The 18699-nt window shown below is 40.1% G+C and overlaps 1 pseudogene; it reads left to right on the top strand.

Moving 5' to 3' along the window:
* The first annotated feature begins 11835 nt into the window (after positions 1-11835).
* LOC101973570 (zinc finger BED domain-containing protein 4-like) lies at positions 11836-15750 on the top strand (annotated as a pseudogene).
* Positions 15751-18699: the final 2949 nt, after the last annotated feature.

The following is an 18699-nucleotide window of genomic DNA, read 5'->3' as shown; positions in this document are numbered from 1 at the left end:
TTTTATGGAGGAACAATTTTCTCAGTGTGTCTTGCCCTTTGATCTGATTGGCCAGAACTCGTACTTACCCATTCTCTAGCTGCTAGGGAGGCCACAAGGGGAATGTGCCATGTTTAGAGTCTATCATGGGGGGCAAACTGTCTGCAGAGGGGACAGGCCAGGGGAAAGACTGCTGGGTAGATGACCAAGAGTGTCTCCCACAGGAAGTAAACATATATGCCCAGGTTTAGCGTAGTCATGGTAGGTGGAGTGAGAGGTTGGAAAAAATATAGTTTGTCAATGAATAATAATCAAGGTCAGGCAAGATGGTGAATTTCTATTGCTATATTCAAAGAATGTTACCAAAGAATACTGACATGGAAATATGTTCATGACACATTAAACAGGTTACACACCATCTGCGCTGCTATCCTAACCCACACAGATGTACAGCCACAAATAAACCCTGATAAAAGAAAAATTCTGAGAAGTCCTAAATTTTGTTACAATGGTCAGAGAATGGAGGAGGAGGAAGGGGAGAGAGAGAAATATAAGTGAAGTAATCAGTTATTAACCATGGGCCAAAGGCAACAATAGACTTCCACATGTTTGAATATAAGTCAAGACATGGACTCCAGCTGCTGACAAACCCCCGTTACACCCCTGGCATCCTGTGAACTTTCCAGGCTGTTGACACCAGTCAATCCAGAAGCAATAAGTACTTCCCCCTAGGTATTGTCCTCTTAAAGTTTTCCCAGCTTGGTTTAACACTGCCTCTCTTATCTATGGCCAGTGTAGGAGCAATCTGAACAATTTATGCTTGCCTACCCCAAATATCCATTATTAGCTGCTCTTAGTTCTTAGGTGTGGTGGACATAATTTCAGTAGCTGCCTAGCTTTGCTGCTGGTGGCTGTAGGACCTGTCCTTTTCTGGCTGTACCAGCTCAATATAATTCCTTTATTTTAGAGATGTCTTGGTCTTGAGAGTTTTAGTTGAAAACAACCCATTTACACATATGCACACAACTAAAATTGGCCACATATTATTTGAAATCCCTTTTACTGTGATATGAAGGTTGATTGTCCCTTCCTTCTATGTCTGAGCCTGCCTGTGACTGCTTCAACCCATGAAGAACAGCAGATGTAATGCAATGCCAATCCCAGACGTGGCCTTTAGGAGGACTTGGAGCTTCTACCCAGGGGTTTGGAAGCATTGATGTGCTAGAGCCAGCTCATACCGGCACATAGGAACCAACCAACTCTTAAAATTTCAGGTAAGGCTATTGACATCATGTTGATAGCTTGAAATTGTCAAAATGTATCAGGACACCCCTGTTTGAATCCCTACATCATAAAAATGTATGATTCAAATGTTGGAGAGGCCTTGAGTCTACCTGAGAAAGGAGAGGGACCTAGCTGAGTCCAGTCTCCTAGCCATCCTGGCTAAGGGTCAGTGAGAAAGTGAAGAATTTTCAGATACTCTGTGTCAGCCCAGGTGCCCCTGAATGCCACTAAGTCACCTAGGTGGCCCCACAAGGTACAGAAGAAATTCCCAGAAGAATTCTACTCAGCTTCCTAATCCAAAAAATGATGAGATATAATAAAATAATTGCTGCTTTATTCCTTAGATTTTTAAAAAATTGAGGTACATTTTTTTCTTTTTAAAAAATTTTATTTGTTCTTTTTAGATATACATGACATTAGAGTGTATTTTGACATAATATGCATGGAGTACACCTTCCGATTTTGGTGGTTGTATGTGATACAGAGTTACACTGGTCATGTATTCATGTATGAACATCGGAAATTCACGTAGGGTTCATTCTAGCATCTTTCTCATTCCCATCCCTCCTCCCTTCCCCATGTTTTCCTTTGTCTAATCCAGTGAACTTCTTTCTTTCCAAATTGAGGTACACTTTTTAAGCTAATTGGTGTACCCAAGAATAGTGACCTTTTCTGAAACACATGGTGAATGTTATTTTGCACTATTTGTCTTCATATTTGTATCATTTTATAATATATAATGCATATATTTGGGTCATTTTTAATTTTATTTTAGTTTCAGACATTGATGAGCCTTTATTTTGTTCATTTATTTATTTGTGGTGCCGAGGATCGAACCCAGTACCTCACACATGCTAGGCAAGGGCTCTACCACTAGCCATAGCCCCAGCTTCTATTTGTGTCATTTTATAATGCATGATAAAATGATGCAAGTATGAAGATATATATAACTAGTGTGATAAGTATAAATATTATATATAATAGGTAAACAGTTACACATGCAAGCAAAAAGGTATATATTATTATATTATATATATTATTATATGATATAAAGTTTATATAATATAATAAGTAAAAGGTTGATGAGCTCACCTGTATGAAAAACAACACACTGCTGAAAGCACACCGTCAGTCCTAAAACAACATCCTCTTCCTCAATTATTGACCTGTTTCTAGTACTAGCCAACGAACTGTTGATCTTCATGACACTGAACTTGGTGTGAGCTGTGAAGCTCCAGAGCAGAGGAAGCTTTCCATAGCTGTCCTAGAACTTGCCAAACCTGGGACTGAGAGCTGTGTGATGAGGAGCAAGGACCTCCACCTCTTTGGACCACAGTTTCCTCATATGTAAAATGAGAAGGAAAAGTAAACATTCTTGACATAAGGATCAAACCCAGTAATGTGGCTAACATACCTTGGATTATGTCCACTGTATCTGAGGCACAGTGAAGGGCATTTCACACACGTTATGTACATCATATTCAGGAGCAAGTTAATCATATCATTGTTTTGATTTTATGGATAAAATATGATAAATTTCCTTAGGGAACTTATAGATATTGATAGGAGACCACAGATTACAGCACCCATAATGGGTCTTTAGGTTTAAAGCACATCTAAGCCAGTAGAAACACACTTAGGAGAGAGAACTGAAGAAGCATGCTATTCCCAAATAAAACTCTTAGAGGATAAGAGCATATTTTACTCATGGTCTGTCTCCTAGGATGCCTGTCACTGAGCTTTAACTCCTGGGAAGATGCGCTCTCTCTCTCTCTCTCTCTCTCTCTCTCTCTCTATATATATATATATATATATATATATATATATATATATATATATATATAAATTTTTTTTTGGTAGTGGGAATTGAACCCAGGCCAGTGTTCTGACATGGTGCCCAGCCTAAGGCACATTAATTCTCCCTGATCTCATTTGACTTTTGCTATACTCATTTGTCTTCCATGGGCCACTGAGTTCCATTCATACAAAATTATACAGATGTGAGGAACACTTGGAAATGACCTTGGGCAAACACTATCAGCTGAGAACACCGGCTGCTTAGAACTTCACACTTTCTGATTTTTTTTTTTCCTATCTCTTTGTGTCCCACACCTGACTTCCCATTGCTGGCGATGCACAGGTTAAAGACAGCTGTTCTCCTTGGTTCGGTCTAGCAGTACACAGTTCGATGGCCTCATGCTAGTGAGCTCTGAGAGAGGGTTTTTTTTTTCCTCTCCAAGGTCATGCAGGTGAAGCCAGGATGAGAACAGATGTTGACAGAGCTTTTGAAGAAGGAATGGAGGCTTGCCACAGCTGTGGGAGCCATTCCCTCCTAGCCATGGGCGGCACTTGCTAGGCAAGACTGACTTTTAATTAAAATGTTCAATTATAATTCTGTAATTGAAGATAGAAAGGAACATCTTGGGATGTCTTTAATTCAAAACAGGCAAAGCCACAGAAATCATGGCTTTACTCTCATTTTCCATGGGGAGATCATGCATTGGACTATATCCAGTAGAAAAGAGTAAATATCTTGATACACAAAAGATATTTTGCAGTGGGGGTAGGAAGAACAATTGTATATATATGCTTAATTTAATTACAGGAGAACTGCATATTCATTATAAAAATAAAACAGAAGCAAAGCAAAAACAAAAACAAATTCAATATAAAACTACAAATATTCCCTACTAGGGATTTTTATTACTGGACGATGGAGTGGATACCATATGTATGAATTTCCCTATTCTTCCCATTAAGTACAATGAGAATTTCTTGATATCATACACAAAACTAGCAAAAGGAACAGTGGAGAGAAAGCGACAGATTAGCCCTTAGGATCCAAGGGAGGAAGCCTGGTTCACCCCTGGTTTCCTTCATGTTCCACATTCTCACACTGGATAGTGGAGAAGCTGGTACCTACAAGTGCCAATAAGCACAAAGGGAAGAAAAACTGCAAGAAAATCCTTTCCTTTCCTTCTTTCTCTTCTTCTTTCTTTCTCGTTTGTTTCTTACTTCCCTCCTTCATATCTCTCTCTCTCTCTCTCTCTCTCTGTCTCTCTCTCTCTTTCTTCCACCCTTGCCCCACAGGGGGAAAAAGAGAGAGAGAGAAAAAAGGTCCAACTTAACAAGACACTTTTATATTTATTTTTTATTTTATTTTTTATTGATTTTTTAAAAAATAAATAAATGACAGTAGAATGCATTACAATTCTTATTGCACATATACAGCACAATTTTTCATATCTCTGGTTGTATATAAAGTCTATTCACACCAATTTGTGCCTTCATACATGTACTTTGGATAATGATGACCATCACATTCCACCATCCTTGCTAACCCCCTGCCCCCTCCCTTTCCCTCCCACCCCTCTGCCCTATGTAGAGTTCTTCTATTCCTCCCATGCTCCCCCTCCCTACCCTTCTATAAATCAGCCTCCTTATATCAGAAAACATTTGGCATTTTTGGGAGGGGGATTGGCTAACTTCACTTAGCATTATCCTCTCCAACTCCACCCATTTACCTGCAAATGCCATGATTTTATTCTCTTTTATTGCTGAGTAATATTCCATTGTGTATATATGCCACAGTTTCTTTATCCATTCATTTACTGAAGGGCATCTAGTTTGGTTCCAGAGTTTAGCTATTGTGAATTGTTTAGTAAGACACTTTTATAAATAACCTCTCTACTCAGACAGACACCACAGGAACCTGTGGACACACCTCACTCCAATTCCAACAAAAGCAAGTGGAGATCTGCATAGCCACCTGTCAAGGAAGTAACAAGGCCCTGTCCTGGGCCTGGTGGCAAAGAAGAAGGCCAGGTAGGAGGACATAGCCCCCACTCCCAGGAGTGATGAGGTCCACACCTGCAGCATCAGTGGACAGTGGGGATCACACAGGAGCCTGGACTTCTACTCCCACCCTGAACAGAAGCTGTGTCCATGGCTTCATGAGAAAAGGTCCCGTGGTGAATTCATGTTCATTTGTCCCTCTTTCCTTTTTCCACTTGTTTTTTATTCTCATTTCTGACGGCCTTTCTCCTAACTTCTGGAGAAACCATGTGTTCACAACCCTCCCACCTTGTGCCCCTACTGACCTCCTCATACACCAGTGTGTCAGAATTGATGAGTCAGATGCCAGCTGAGGAAACATATAGCATGGAGCAATGTCACCTAGGATTTTCTTGAATTCTATTGAGGGACTGTACTTGACATTGAATACAGAGTCAGAGAAATCCTAAAACTTCTAGCCCTGAAGAAAACCTGACAAATCTGTTTTGTTGTTCATTTCCATCATCCGGCAACAGAGAAGCAAGATCGTCCCGCTGCACATAGCTACGGAATAAAAAGGATGAGGAAAGAATTCTTAGCCCTTCTCTAATGGCAACGGATGGCAGGAATGCAACTGATCTGAGAGACCTACCCGATATCTGGACCCCAAAGCACAAGTCAAGGTCTCTGCCTCTACATTCCTAGGAATGAGTCCTCACTCCTAGGTGGTACAGGCTGCCCAGAGGCCTACTGTCTACGGTTATTGTCTGCCTGCCCGTCAGAGGACTTGACATCACTGTTGATTTCCAGGTAAAGTTGAGAAGCCATCCTAAGGGAGGAGCCTTCTCCCCTCCCATCGCCTTTGAACTTGTACACATGCCACGTCTGAGCAGCTCTCAGAACCATCCTGTGTTTCTTCTTTCTCTTGCTGTTTTGCTTAGGCACGAGAGCAGCACAGACCTCACAAGTACTGCTCCTTCAGCCTTCCTTCCAGAACAACAGAGATGGAGCGCTTACTGGAAGCCTACCCAAAGTTCACTGGCCACTGTCACAGGAGCCATGAATAAGATCATATGTAGAGTGAACACTAGGCTAGCCACTAGAAATTTCTAAAAAAAAAAAAAATGAACAATATTCTAAGAGAAGAGAGAAAATGTAATCAAGTACCTGGCTCAAATAAAATGAAAGGGGGAGTGAAAAAAAGCTCCTGGAAAAACAAGGACAGCAAAAAAGAAAACAGTTTAAAATAGATGTTACACCACACGTACCCATGATTACTTTAGAGGTGAATAGTAGAGACAGTAATTAAAAGACATTGTTTTGGGAGGGAATGAAAATATAAGACCTACATGCACACTGCTTAAAGGAAAACCACTCTCAGGTGGGTGAAAAGCAAACGGGTGGTGAGAAGTACCTATAGTCACAATCAGACAAATAGAGCTGGATTTTCTATGAGAATCTCGAATGAAGCAGAACTCAGAACAAGGAACATCATCAGGATGAAAGAGGGGCATCATAGAATTCTATAAGAAGACAAAACAGTTTTTTTATGTGTTCTTTTCAGATATACATGGTAGTAGAATGCATTTTGACATACATACATGGAGTACAACTTATTCTAGTTAGGATCCCATTCTTGTGGTTGTACATGATGTGGAATTACACTGGTTGAATATAGGAAAGTTATGTCTGAAAAGGAGAGTTATTCTACTGTCTTTTCTATTCCCGATCCCTTCCCTTCATTCCCCTTTGTCTAATCCAGTGAAGTCCTATTCTTTCCTGCCCCCCTGACTTAACAATTCTTAATAACATGTATCTAACAAAGAGCATCAAAATGCGTGAAGTAAAGACTGATAGAATTGCAAAGAGAAATAGACAAATCCACTATTCCAGCTGGAGATTCCAACACTCTTTTCTTAATAGTTGATAGAGAAATCAGGCAGGAAGTCAGTAGGGATATAGATGGCCCAGGAAGCACCATCAATCAACATGATCTGATCGACATTTCTGGAATACTTTACCCCAAAATAACAAAATATACATTCCTCTCACGCTCACATTGAACTGAGAACACATTTTGAACCAAACACATCTGAACAAATTTAGAAGAACAGAAATCACACAAAGCATGTTCTCAGACAACGATGGAATTAAACTAGCAATAGATAACAGAAAGAGGCTGAAAATCTCCAAATATTTGGAAATGAAATAGGACACTGATGAACAATTTACTGGGTAAATGCATTTCAAGGCAAATTTTAAAATATTTTGAATTAAGTAAAACTGAAAACATAACATCAGAGTATATAGGATATATGTGAATCAGTACTTTCTTTGAGGGAAATTTGTAGAAGTAAAAAGATATATTAGTGAAAAAGAAAGATATGGGCTAAAACATTAAATTTCTACCCTGAACAACTAGGAAAAAAAGAGAAGTTTCTTTAAACTTAAAGCAAATATAAAATTGTAAGATAGTAAACAATGGGAACAGAAATGAAGGGCATCAGTATTAGGAAAACCAGAGAAAAATCAACAAAAAACTAAGTTTTTTCTTTGGAATGATCAGAAAGTCACAATTCTAGCATGAAACAGCTCTATGAAGAAAATTTGTTGCATTGGAAACCTACATTAAAAAATAGAGATCCTCCCCAAATAAACTTATGCTCCACCTCAAGGTCTAACAAAAAAAATTGATTTCAAAATCATGTAGAAGACATGAAATAATAAAGGTCATAATCAAAATTAGTGAAACTGAGAATAAAAAAAGCAATACATAGGATCAGTACATCAAAGAGTTGCTCCTTCAAAAACAATAAGATTTATAAACCAAAAGAAAGAGGGAGCTGATGTAAAATATTGAACATAAATTGGAGATATCACCGCAGTCACTTCTGTAATCCAGAGGATTCATAGAAACTATTTTGAAAATTTATACTCCAATAACATGCAAATTCTAGCTAAATATGAAATGCCCAAATTGAACCAGGAAGATATAGAAAACCTGAACAGACCAATACCAAATAATGAAAATGAAACAGCAATTCAAAGCCTACCAAGAAAGAAAAGCCCAGGACCAGATGAATTCTAAGCTGAGTTCTACCAACCCTTTAAATAAGTACTAACACCAATCTTCCTCAAAATTTTCCATAAAATTAAAAAGGAATGCAACACTCTCAAATACATTCTATAAAGCTAGTATAATCCTGATGCCCAAACCACACAAATACACGTTTAGGGAAAAAGAAAAAAAAAACAACAACTACAGACCAATATCCCTAATGAACATATTTCTAAAAAATTCCAATAAAATTTTAGCAAACTGCAATCAAAACATATTAAGAAGATAAAACAGCATGATCAAGTGGGCTTCAATCCATGGATGCAAAGTTGGTTCAAAATAGTGAAACCAATAAATGTAATATATCACTTAAATAATTAAGAACAGAAATCATATTATCATCTCAATGCTGCAGAAACAGTCTTTGATAAAATACAACCACCATTCCTCTTTAAAACATTGATGATACGAAGGATAGAAGGAACTTATCTCAAATTATAAAGGCAATATAAGATAAACCCAAAGCCAGCATCATACTAAATAGAGAAAAAAGGAAAATTTCTCCTTTAAAATCAGGGACACAACAAATATATCCACCCTCACTTCTTCTGTTCAATACACTTATTGAAACTCTATCTAGAGCAATCAGACAAGAGAAGTAAAATTTAACAAATTGGAAAAGAAAAAGATAAACTCTTACTGTTTGATGATGACATGATCCTTTGTTTAGAAGACCTAAAGCATTCCATCAGAAGACTTCTACAGCTGACAAATGAATTTAGCAAAGTAGCAGAATACAAGACCAAAACTCATAAATGAATAACTTTTATATACTTGAATGGTGATTCAGTTGAGAAAGAAATCAGGAAAACCATCCCTTTAACAATAACTTCAAGCAAAAACAAGACAAAACAAAGTTTTAAAAATGCCCTAGGAATTAATCTAACGAAGGAAGTAAAAGGACTCTAAAATGAAAACTATAGAACAATGAAGAAATAAATTGAAGCAGGCTTCAGAAGACAGAAAGACATCCTACGTTCTTGGATAGGCAGAATTAATATTGTCAAAATGGCCATCTTATCAAAAACCATATACAGATTCAATGCAATACCCATCAAAATATCAATGAAATTCTTCATCATACTAGAAAAATCAGTTCTTAAATTCATTTGGAAGAAAAAGAAACCTAACATAGCCAAAGTAATTCTGAACAAAAAAAAGCGATGCAGGAGACATTACAAGACCTGATCAAAACTATTGCTGGTGGGACCGAAAATTGGTGTAACCAATCTGGAAAGCAGTATGGAGATTCCTTAGAAACCTGGAATGAAACCACCATTTGACCCAGCCATCCCACTCCTCAGTCTATACCCAAAGGACTTAAAATTAGCATACTACAGTGATGTAGCCACATCAATGTTCATAGCAGCTCAATTCACAATAGCTAAACTGTGAAAGCAACCTAGATGCCCTTTAATAGATAAATGGATAAAGAAACTGTGGTATACATACACAATGGACTATTACTCAGCATTAAAAGAGAATAAAATTATGGCACTTGCATGTAAATGGATGGAGTTGGAGAATATCATGCTAAGTGAAGTAAGCCAATTCCCCCAAAAACCAACAGCTAAATGTTCTCTCTGATAAGTGGATGGTGATCCATAAAAAAGGGGGGGGAAGCATAGGAAAAATGGAGAAACTTTTACCACGTAAAGGGGCAGAAGGGTAGGGTGAGTGCATGGGGGTAGAAAAGATGTTGGAATGAGATGGATATCATTACCCTAGGTACTTGTATGACATGTGTGACGCTACATTGTATACAACCATAGAAAGGTAAAATTGTGTTTAAATTCTGTACAATGAATCAAAATGCACATATATATATAATTAAAATAAATAAATTAATTTAAAATAATTCAAAGACTTAAAATTATACCACAAACCTTGGAACTCCTGGAAGAAAACATAGGATCAAAACTCCATCATGTTAGTGCCGGCAAGTTCCTCAACAAGACCTTTAAAGCTCAAGAAGTAAACCATGAATCAATAAATGGAGTACCTTCAAATTCAAAATCTTCTACACAGTAAAGGAATGGTTAAGAAGGTGAAGAGAGAGCCTCTGGAACGGGAAAAATCTTTGCCAACTCTTCCTCTGACGGGGGATTAATATCTAGAATATATAAAGAACTAAAAACCCCACCTCAATGTAATATATATATATCCAAAGAGCAAACTAGAAATTTCTCAAAATAGGTACTACAAATGGCCAACAAACATATTAAAAAATGTTCAACATCTCTAGCAATCAAGGAAATGCAAATCAAAACTACACTAAGATTTCATCTCACCCCAGTCAGAAAGGCAATTTTTAAGAATGTTAACAATTATAAATACTGGTAAGAATGTGAGGAAAAACATAAACTAATACATTATTGGAGGGACTGAAAATTACTACAACCAATCTGGAAAGCATTCCTCAAAAAACTAGGAACCATATGATCCACCTATCCCACTCCTCGATATTTACTCAAAACAACTAAAATCAGCATACTATAGCAATATAGCCATGTCAATGTTTATAGTAGCACAATTCACAACAGCCAAATTATGGAATCAAGTCAAATTTCCATTAAAAAAACGAATGGATCAAGAAAATGTGTTATATAGACACAATGGAGTTTTACTCAGCCATAAAGAATAATGAAATTATTGCATTTGCTGCTAAATGGATGGCAATGGAAAAAAACTATGGCTTAAGTGAAATAAGCCAGACTTAGAAAATCAAGAGCTGGGTGTTTTCTGTTGTATGTGGAAGCTAGAGAAAAGTAAGGGAAAGAAGGTGGCAGGGTAGGAGATTGAATTTCAAAAAGTTATAAGGTAGATCAGTAGAGTAGAAGAAGATGAATGAGAGGGAGGAAAGAAAGAAGGGAAAGGGATAAAAATATTGAAGAAATTTAACAGTGGCAAATTATAGAGACATATAAGTACCAACAAGAATTTCATCTATATATATATGTATAAAATACCAATAAAATAAATAAATAAAGGATGTGAGAGGAAGATTAATAGAGGAGATAAGAATGAATAAGGCAAAGGGTGGGGAATGAGGATTGAAATCATATTCCTTGCACGTATTATTTTGTCAAAAATGAACCAAATAACTATGTATAATTATTACACTCTAATAAAAGAATTTATAGGCCTCTGCCTGGCTTATGAAGAAAAAAATGACAGCAGATGCAAACAACTATTGTCAAAATGAGAAAGGAGTTTTCACTATTGATCCAACTGACATTAAAATAATAATAAGGGAACAGAATACTACAAACAGGGGTTAGAGCCAAAGGGAACAGAAGAAAGGTCAGTGTAGTTAAAACACAAGTTAAAAGACAAGAAGAACATGTATGGTGCTGGAACTTTTCAGCATCTTGACTTTATTGTTTGATATCATAAAGAGGTGATAAGATGGTATAGACTTAACACATGTGCAAATACAAGTATAACCGAATAAATCTGAATATGACTTGTGGACTGTCATTAATATCAACATCTCAGTTGTAGCATTCTGCTATAAAGCTTCAAAATGCTTCCATTGGAAGATTGGGTAAAGTATACAAGGGATCTTGCTCTATCAGTCCTATAGCTGTGGGTGACTGGGTAATTATCTAAATTTAAAAAAGGAAAAAATAAAAACTCATAATGAACGAGCTCTCCGCTGCACAGTTCGGTGTCCCCAGTGCACGGACCGCGCCGCCCGCGCTGCCTGCCAGGGCTGGGCCAAGCCGACACCCAGATCCTTGGCAGGCCTAGAGTTTGCAGAGAGAGAACTGGGAAGTGGACCTCTGGAAGCATGAATACAGACATGCAGGAGGGCTGTGTGTGCTGTCCAGGTGGTGGGGACCCTGTCTTCAAGACCAGCAGCCAGTCTCCCCTGTGCAGACTAACGCCCCACGGCCAGGCAGGCAGCAGCAGAGTCCCAGCATGGGGCACTCACAGGAGCAGCCCAGAGAACAGCTGTGACAGGGTGACGGTGATGCTGGGTCGGCGCACAGGGGTGCTCAAACCAGCTCACCATTGACCTGAGACACTAGCATGAGGAAGGAGCTGGGGTAGTTGTGGTCGGCCATGGAGGACAACCAGGACTTTCGTCCCAGAGGGGACTTGCCTGGGGACGCACTCAGCACGGAATGTCCGGAATGTCCGTGGCTTAGGCTTCTATGGGCGCCTCTCCTGAGAAGCAGCAGGCCAGCGGATTGAGCCTGAGGAGGAGGTGCAAGGCTGGTGCTGTCTTCCAGCAGAAGAAGGTCATGAAGAGGCTGAAATCGGAGGTCTGGAACCATTTCTTACTGGCCCCCACGGACAGTCTGAAGGCCGTGTGTCAGTACTGTGGCTGCGTCATCAGTCGGGGATGTGGGCACCAGCTGTTTGATGCGCATCTGTACAGACGCCACCCTGAGGTGGTCGGGACCCAGAAGGGCTTTCTGGGTGCCAGTTTGGCGAACTCTCTGTATGTCACTTTGGCTTCTGCAGAAAGCTGCTCCTTCAAGATGCCTGGCCTGCCTGCCGTGGTCAGGAGGAACCACCCAGGGGTTTCCTGTTAGCAGCAAGAAGACCTCCAAGTTGTGGAACCACTTCTCTATGTGCTCTGCAGACTCCACCAAGGTGGTATGTCTGCACTGCAGGCGCAGCATCAGAAGGGACAAGAAGCCCACCAACCTGGGCACCAGCTGCCTACAGAGGTTCCACTGCCAAGTACTCAAGGCCGATGTCTACCTGGAGACCACCCTGTCCCTCTCTCCAGGTGTCCAGGACCACTGAGCACAGAGTTGTCAGACACATCCTCCTTTGATGACCCCAGTGAGAAGTTCTATGACTCTCACCCAGTTGGCAAAAAAATCACCAGCCTGATAGCAGAGTTAATGGCACTGGACCTCCAGCCTTACTCCTTCGTGGACAGCGCTGGCTTCAACAGGCTGCTGGGGTACCTGAGGCCCCAGTACTCCATGCCCCTGCCCTCATACTTCTGCAGCATGGCCATCCCTGGCATGTATGGCAACATGAATCAGATGGTCCTGTCCCAGCCGAGGGAGGCCGAGAGTGGCGTGGTCCACTTCACATCAGGAATCTGGACAGTCACCCAGAGCCATGAGTACCTGACCCTCACTGCCCACTGGGTCACCGTCGCATCCGCAGCCCGCCTGCACTGCGATTACCACCACTGCTCAGCACTTCTGGATGTGTCGCAGATTGACTGTGATCATGGTGGTGGTAGCATCGAGAAGCAGCTGGAGTGTTGATGGGAAGCCTGGGTGACATCCATCGGCCTGCAGGTGGGCATCACTGTCACCAACAACCTGAGCATCAGCAAGACTCTGACTGAGGCAGAGCACTCAAGCATGCCCTGCTTCAGCCACACGGTGAACCTGATAGGGAGTGAGGCCATTAAGAGCCGGAGGATGGTGCAGAGCCTGCTGAGTGCTGCCCAAAAGCTGTATGAGTGTGTCCTGCGCTCCCCCACAGCCAGGGAGAAGCTGGCCACACTGCAGCAGGAGTACGAGTTGCCACAGCACCACCTGTCCAGGACGTGCCGTCCAGGGGAGCACATCCCTGCACATGCGGGAGCTCCTGCTGGAGCAGAAGAGGGCCATCAATGAGATGTCCATCAAGTGCAGCTTCAGAGAGCTGATCAGCTGCGACCAGTGGGAGGTCATGCAGTTCTGTGTCATGCGCTGAGGCCCTTTGATGCTGCCAGCCGGGAGATGAGTGCCCACGTGTCCACTCTGAGCTAGGTCATCCGCATGATCCACATCCTCAGCAGCAAGGTCGAGATGCTCTTTGGGGAGACGATGGGCATCAACACTATGGTGAAGTCGCTAAAGAAAGCCATAGCGAGCTGCCTGTCCACCACCCTCCATGACCCCAGGTATGTCTTTGCCACACTGCTGGACCCTGGCTACAAAGCCTCCCTGTTCACGAAGGAGGAGGTAGAGCAGTCCAGGCAAGATCTAATCAGGGAGCTAGAAATACTGAATTCTACCTCAGAGGACACAGCCGCCACCGATGGCTGTGACTCAGGGCCCCTGTAGAGAGACTCTGGCAGAGGGGAGAGCCTGTGGTAGCTCATGGCCAAGGTGGAGGGGCCAGACCCTCGGGAGAGGCTGCCCGAAAACATGGCGCTCGCCTGCCTGGAGAAGGAGGTGTTGGATGGAGCACAGCTGTTGCCTACTGGAACCTCAAGCGGTCATCCTGCCTGGGCTGTCCACTTTAGCTGTCAGAGTTTTGGGCTGTCCCCCAAGTATCGTCCCTTCAGAAAAGCTGTTCAGCACGCCCGCAGAGAATGGCAGCTTTGGCCAGCCCCGGCTCATGATGGAGCATTTTGAAAAACTTATCTTCTTGAAAGTGAATCTTCCCTTGATCTACTTTCGGCATTGAACTCACACTGAGTCGCCAGACCAGATGTGCTCTCGGTAGTGCTGGCTGGCTGGCTGTTGTACCGGGGCTGTGACCCGCCCAACGGGGCCATGTGGGACACCAGGTCAGCATCCAGGGCCACCCGCCGGCTCCCACTGTAATGTCACAGGTGCCTTACTCCTGTCAGGCCAGGTCGCAGCGTGTTGGGAGTCCACTGGAAGCAGCCTGTCTCGTCGGTTATGAAGTGGGGCGATCAGGTTTTAATTCATGACTGCAACATTTTTTAAAAGTTAGGGATCAGAAATGTGTTTCCCTAGAATGGGGACAAGATGTAAACAGTTTTATCCTGTAGGATTTTTATTCAATTGTGTAAAACCATGAATGAGGTACTGTATTTTAATTAAATATTGCTTTAATTGCAACCAAACAGCTTTTGTGGCTGTGAAATGAAACCTGTAAATAGGAGGTGGAGCTTAAGCCATCCTGAATGAACAGTTTTAACTGCAGGCTCTAAAATGTGTTGAGGAGTGGAGAGAATATTCTGGAAGCTAACTTTTTACCACAGAGACAAAGCATTTGAAAACAAAACTGTACTGAGTTTTGGAGTGTGCATGAGTTTTGGTGAGTCATGGACTGTGCAGTTGCAGTGACATGGTCCCAGACACGTTCCGTTTCAGGTGTTTGCATTCAGGGTTGCACAGTCCATTCATTCACTCAGAGGTCCCCGACTGTCTGTCCTGACTCTTTGAGATTGGAGTCCCCTGTGTGTCCATGCTGAGGATTCGGCCAGTGCAGAGCGTGGCAATGCAACAGGGGGTCCATTGACCACGTCTGGCACCTCTGACCGAGCGTCCCTAAGCAGTGGAGCTCTGTGTGTGCTGACCCAGGGGCTGGGACCACAGCCAGGCCCTGGAGGTGGTGGTGACCAACAGGGGCGTCTGGCAGGCTTCAGTGGTGAGGCTAGCCTTAGGCGTTTAGATTTTTCATTTTTTATAATAGGGAAGATGCAGCCATCACTGGGGTATTTTAGAATCCCAGGACATCAGAGTGAAATTATCAGTTGTCAAATTCTTTTAACAATACATCTTCAAAGTGTTTGCTTTAACATCTGAAAAGGGTTCCTGTTCTGCATCACTTCAGACCATTGGGTGCTGTGGGTGAATCGAGGTGCTTCTCTGCCATGGCCCCCTAGGAAGCTGTCCTTCTGTTGAATACTGTAGCTATATGCTTGCTCTCAATTCAAGTGGACTGTGCTTTAGTGTATTTATAAAGGATGGATTCAGTTTCTGAAATTAAACTTTTTATTTGTGTTTTTTTAAATGAACCTCATATTAATGATTCCTTGGTGAATCAGTTATTTTGTTATTTTGGTGCCAATAATATTTGAAATGCTCTGTATTTTAATGTCATACAGGGCTTCAATTAAAATAAAATTTAATTAGGATTAAAAAAATTCCATCTGTGCAGGAATATTTATGGAAATATTTTTCATAGTTGCCCAAAAATGGGAAAACAAAACAAATTCATAAGCACAATAACTAAAATGTGATATATCAATATAATGGAATATTATTCATTAATATAGAAGAATGAAGTACTGATACATGTTGTAACATGGATGAACCTTGAAAACATTACATGAAGTGAAACCAGGCAGACATGAAAGACTGCATACTCTCTGGTTTTATTCATATGAAATGTCCAGAAAAGGCAAATTCATAGAGAAATACAGATTAGTGTACTGTGGAATGAGGTGAGGAAACTGGGAATTTCTACTATGAATATGAGTTTTTTTCTTTTTAAGGCAATAAAATTCTTCTCAACTCACATTGTAGTGAGATATATTGAAACCATTAAGTTGCAAATTTCAGAGGGTAAATCTTATGGTTTATTAATTATATCCCAATAGATAGGCAGAAATAATATTTTCAAACTGTCCATACTACTAAAATCAATATGCAGATTCAATGGAATCCCTGTCAAAATAGCAATGCCATCTTCATAGAACTAAACAAATAAAGAGAGAAAACAAAAAACTGTCCTTAAATTTATTTTCAAGAATAAGAGACCCAGTATAGCCAAAGCAATTTTGAGCAAGAAGAGTGATGCAGGAGGTATCATAATACCAATCTCAAATGATCCTAGGAAGCTATAGAAATGAAAACAGCATGGTATTGGCATCAAGATACACATGAAGACCAAGGAACAGAACAAAAGAAACAGAGACAAAATCACATACTTACAGTGATATGGAACTTGATAAAGGTGCCAGAAATGTATATTGGAGAAAAGATAGCTTTTTTTAACAAATGGTACTGGGAAAATTGGATGTTCATATGTAGAAGAATGAAACTAGACCCCTGTCAGTCTCACCCTGCTCAAAGTCAAATCAAAATGAATCAAATACTTATAAATGGAACCAGAAAACTTGCAACTGCTAGACAAAAACACAGGGAAAACACTTCATCCTGGTATTGAGAAAGAAAAACCAATCCTTTCTGACAACAACTTCATCAACAAGACTCCTAAAACCCAAAAGTTAAATCAAGAACCAGTAAGTGGGATTCAATCAAATTAAAAAGCTTCTGCACAGAAAGGAAATGATAAGCCTATGGAATGGGAAAACATCTTTGTAAGCTATTCCTCTAACAGGGGCTTAATATTCAGAATGCATAAAGAACTAAAGAAAGTTAAAACAACAACAAAAAAGACAAATAAAGCAATCAAAAGATGGGCAAAAGAAGTAAACAGACATTTATCAAAAAGAAAAAAATGGCCAAGAAATATATGAAAAAAAGATTCAAAATCTCTATTAATCAGCATAATGCCAATCAAAACTGTAATAAGATTTCATTTCACCCCAGTCAGAGTGGCAATTATCAAGAACACAAACAATAATAAATGCTGGTGAGGACGTGGGAGAAAAAGTAAACTCATACATTGCTGGTGGTACTAAAAATTAGCACAACCACCTAGAAAGCAGTGTGGGAATTACTCAAAAAAAAAAAAAAACTAGGAATGCAACCACCATATGTGCCAGCTATCCCACTGCTTGATATTTATCCAAAAGAACTAAAAATAAGCATAGCACAGGGATACAGACACTTCAATGTTTATAACAGCAGAATGCACAGTAGTCAAATTATGGAATCAGCCCAGATGCTTATCAATAGAGGAATGGATCATAAAAATGTGATATACCCGCACAATGGAGTTTTAGCCATACAGGGGAACAAAATTATGGCCTTTGCTGGTAAATGGGCAGAAGTGGAGAAAACCATGCTAAGTGAAATAAGCCAAACTCAGAAAATCAAGGGTCAAACATTCTCTGTAATAAGTGGAAGCTAGAGCAAAATAAAGGAAATAAAGCAGCAGGGAGGGGAGAGATTGGATACAAGAAAGATATTCAGGCAATCAGTAGAGTAGAAGATCCAGAGAGAGGAAGGAGAGATGGGAAAAGAGGAAATGAGAAACAAATTTAACACAATCACATTGTATGCATATATCAATATACCACAGGGAATTTCACCTTTATGTATATGTAGAAAGTACCATAAAAATAAATGAATAAATTAGCAAAAAAAGATCAGTAAAGTAGAAGAGCAGAGAGGTAGGAGGGGAATAAAAATGTGTATCCGGGAGCAGGGATTGAAATCAAATTCCATGCATTTATGATCTTGTCAAAACCCAACTGCTATGGATAGCTATAATACTCCAATAAAAAATTTAAAAGTCATATCCCAAAAGAGTTTCAAAAAGGAAAAGTGAAAAAAAACTGATTATGCATTTAAAAATATTTATAATCAACCCTCCTAATGAAATATACTTAGGAATCTAACATATGTACAAGTCTTGTATGTGGAAATATACAAAAATGAAAGACATAAATGGGGAGGTATGCTGTGTACCTAGTTCAGAAGAGTCACTATTGCTAAGTTTACAATTCTTCTCAATTTAATCTATGGATTCAATAAAATCCCATAGTCCCATCAAGATATTTTGTAGATCTCAATAAACATTTAAAAATTTATATGAATAGCAAAGGATAATGAAAAGTCAAAATAAAACTAAAAAAGAAAAACAAGTTGAACAACCTTATGTAAAGTCAAGATTTACTCTAAAGCTACAGTAATCAAGACAGCATGGTTAAAAAAATTAAAAAATAAAACAGTAAAAAAAAAGACAGCATG

This window comes from Ictidomys tridecemlineatus, chromosome 7 (genome assembly GCF_052094955.1).
Source record: "Ictidomys tridecemlineatus isolate mIctTri1 chromosome 7, mIctTri1.hap1, whole genome shotgun sequence".
NCBI lineage: Eukaryota > Metazoa > Chordata > Mammalia > Rodentia > Sciuridae > Ictidomys > Ictidomys tridecemlineatus.
The sequence above is the reverse complement of the archived record's forward strand: the minus strand, read 5'-3'. Positions and strand labels throughout refer to the sequence as shown.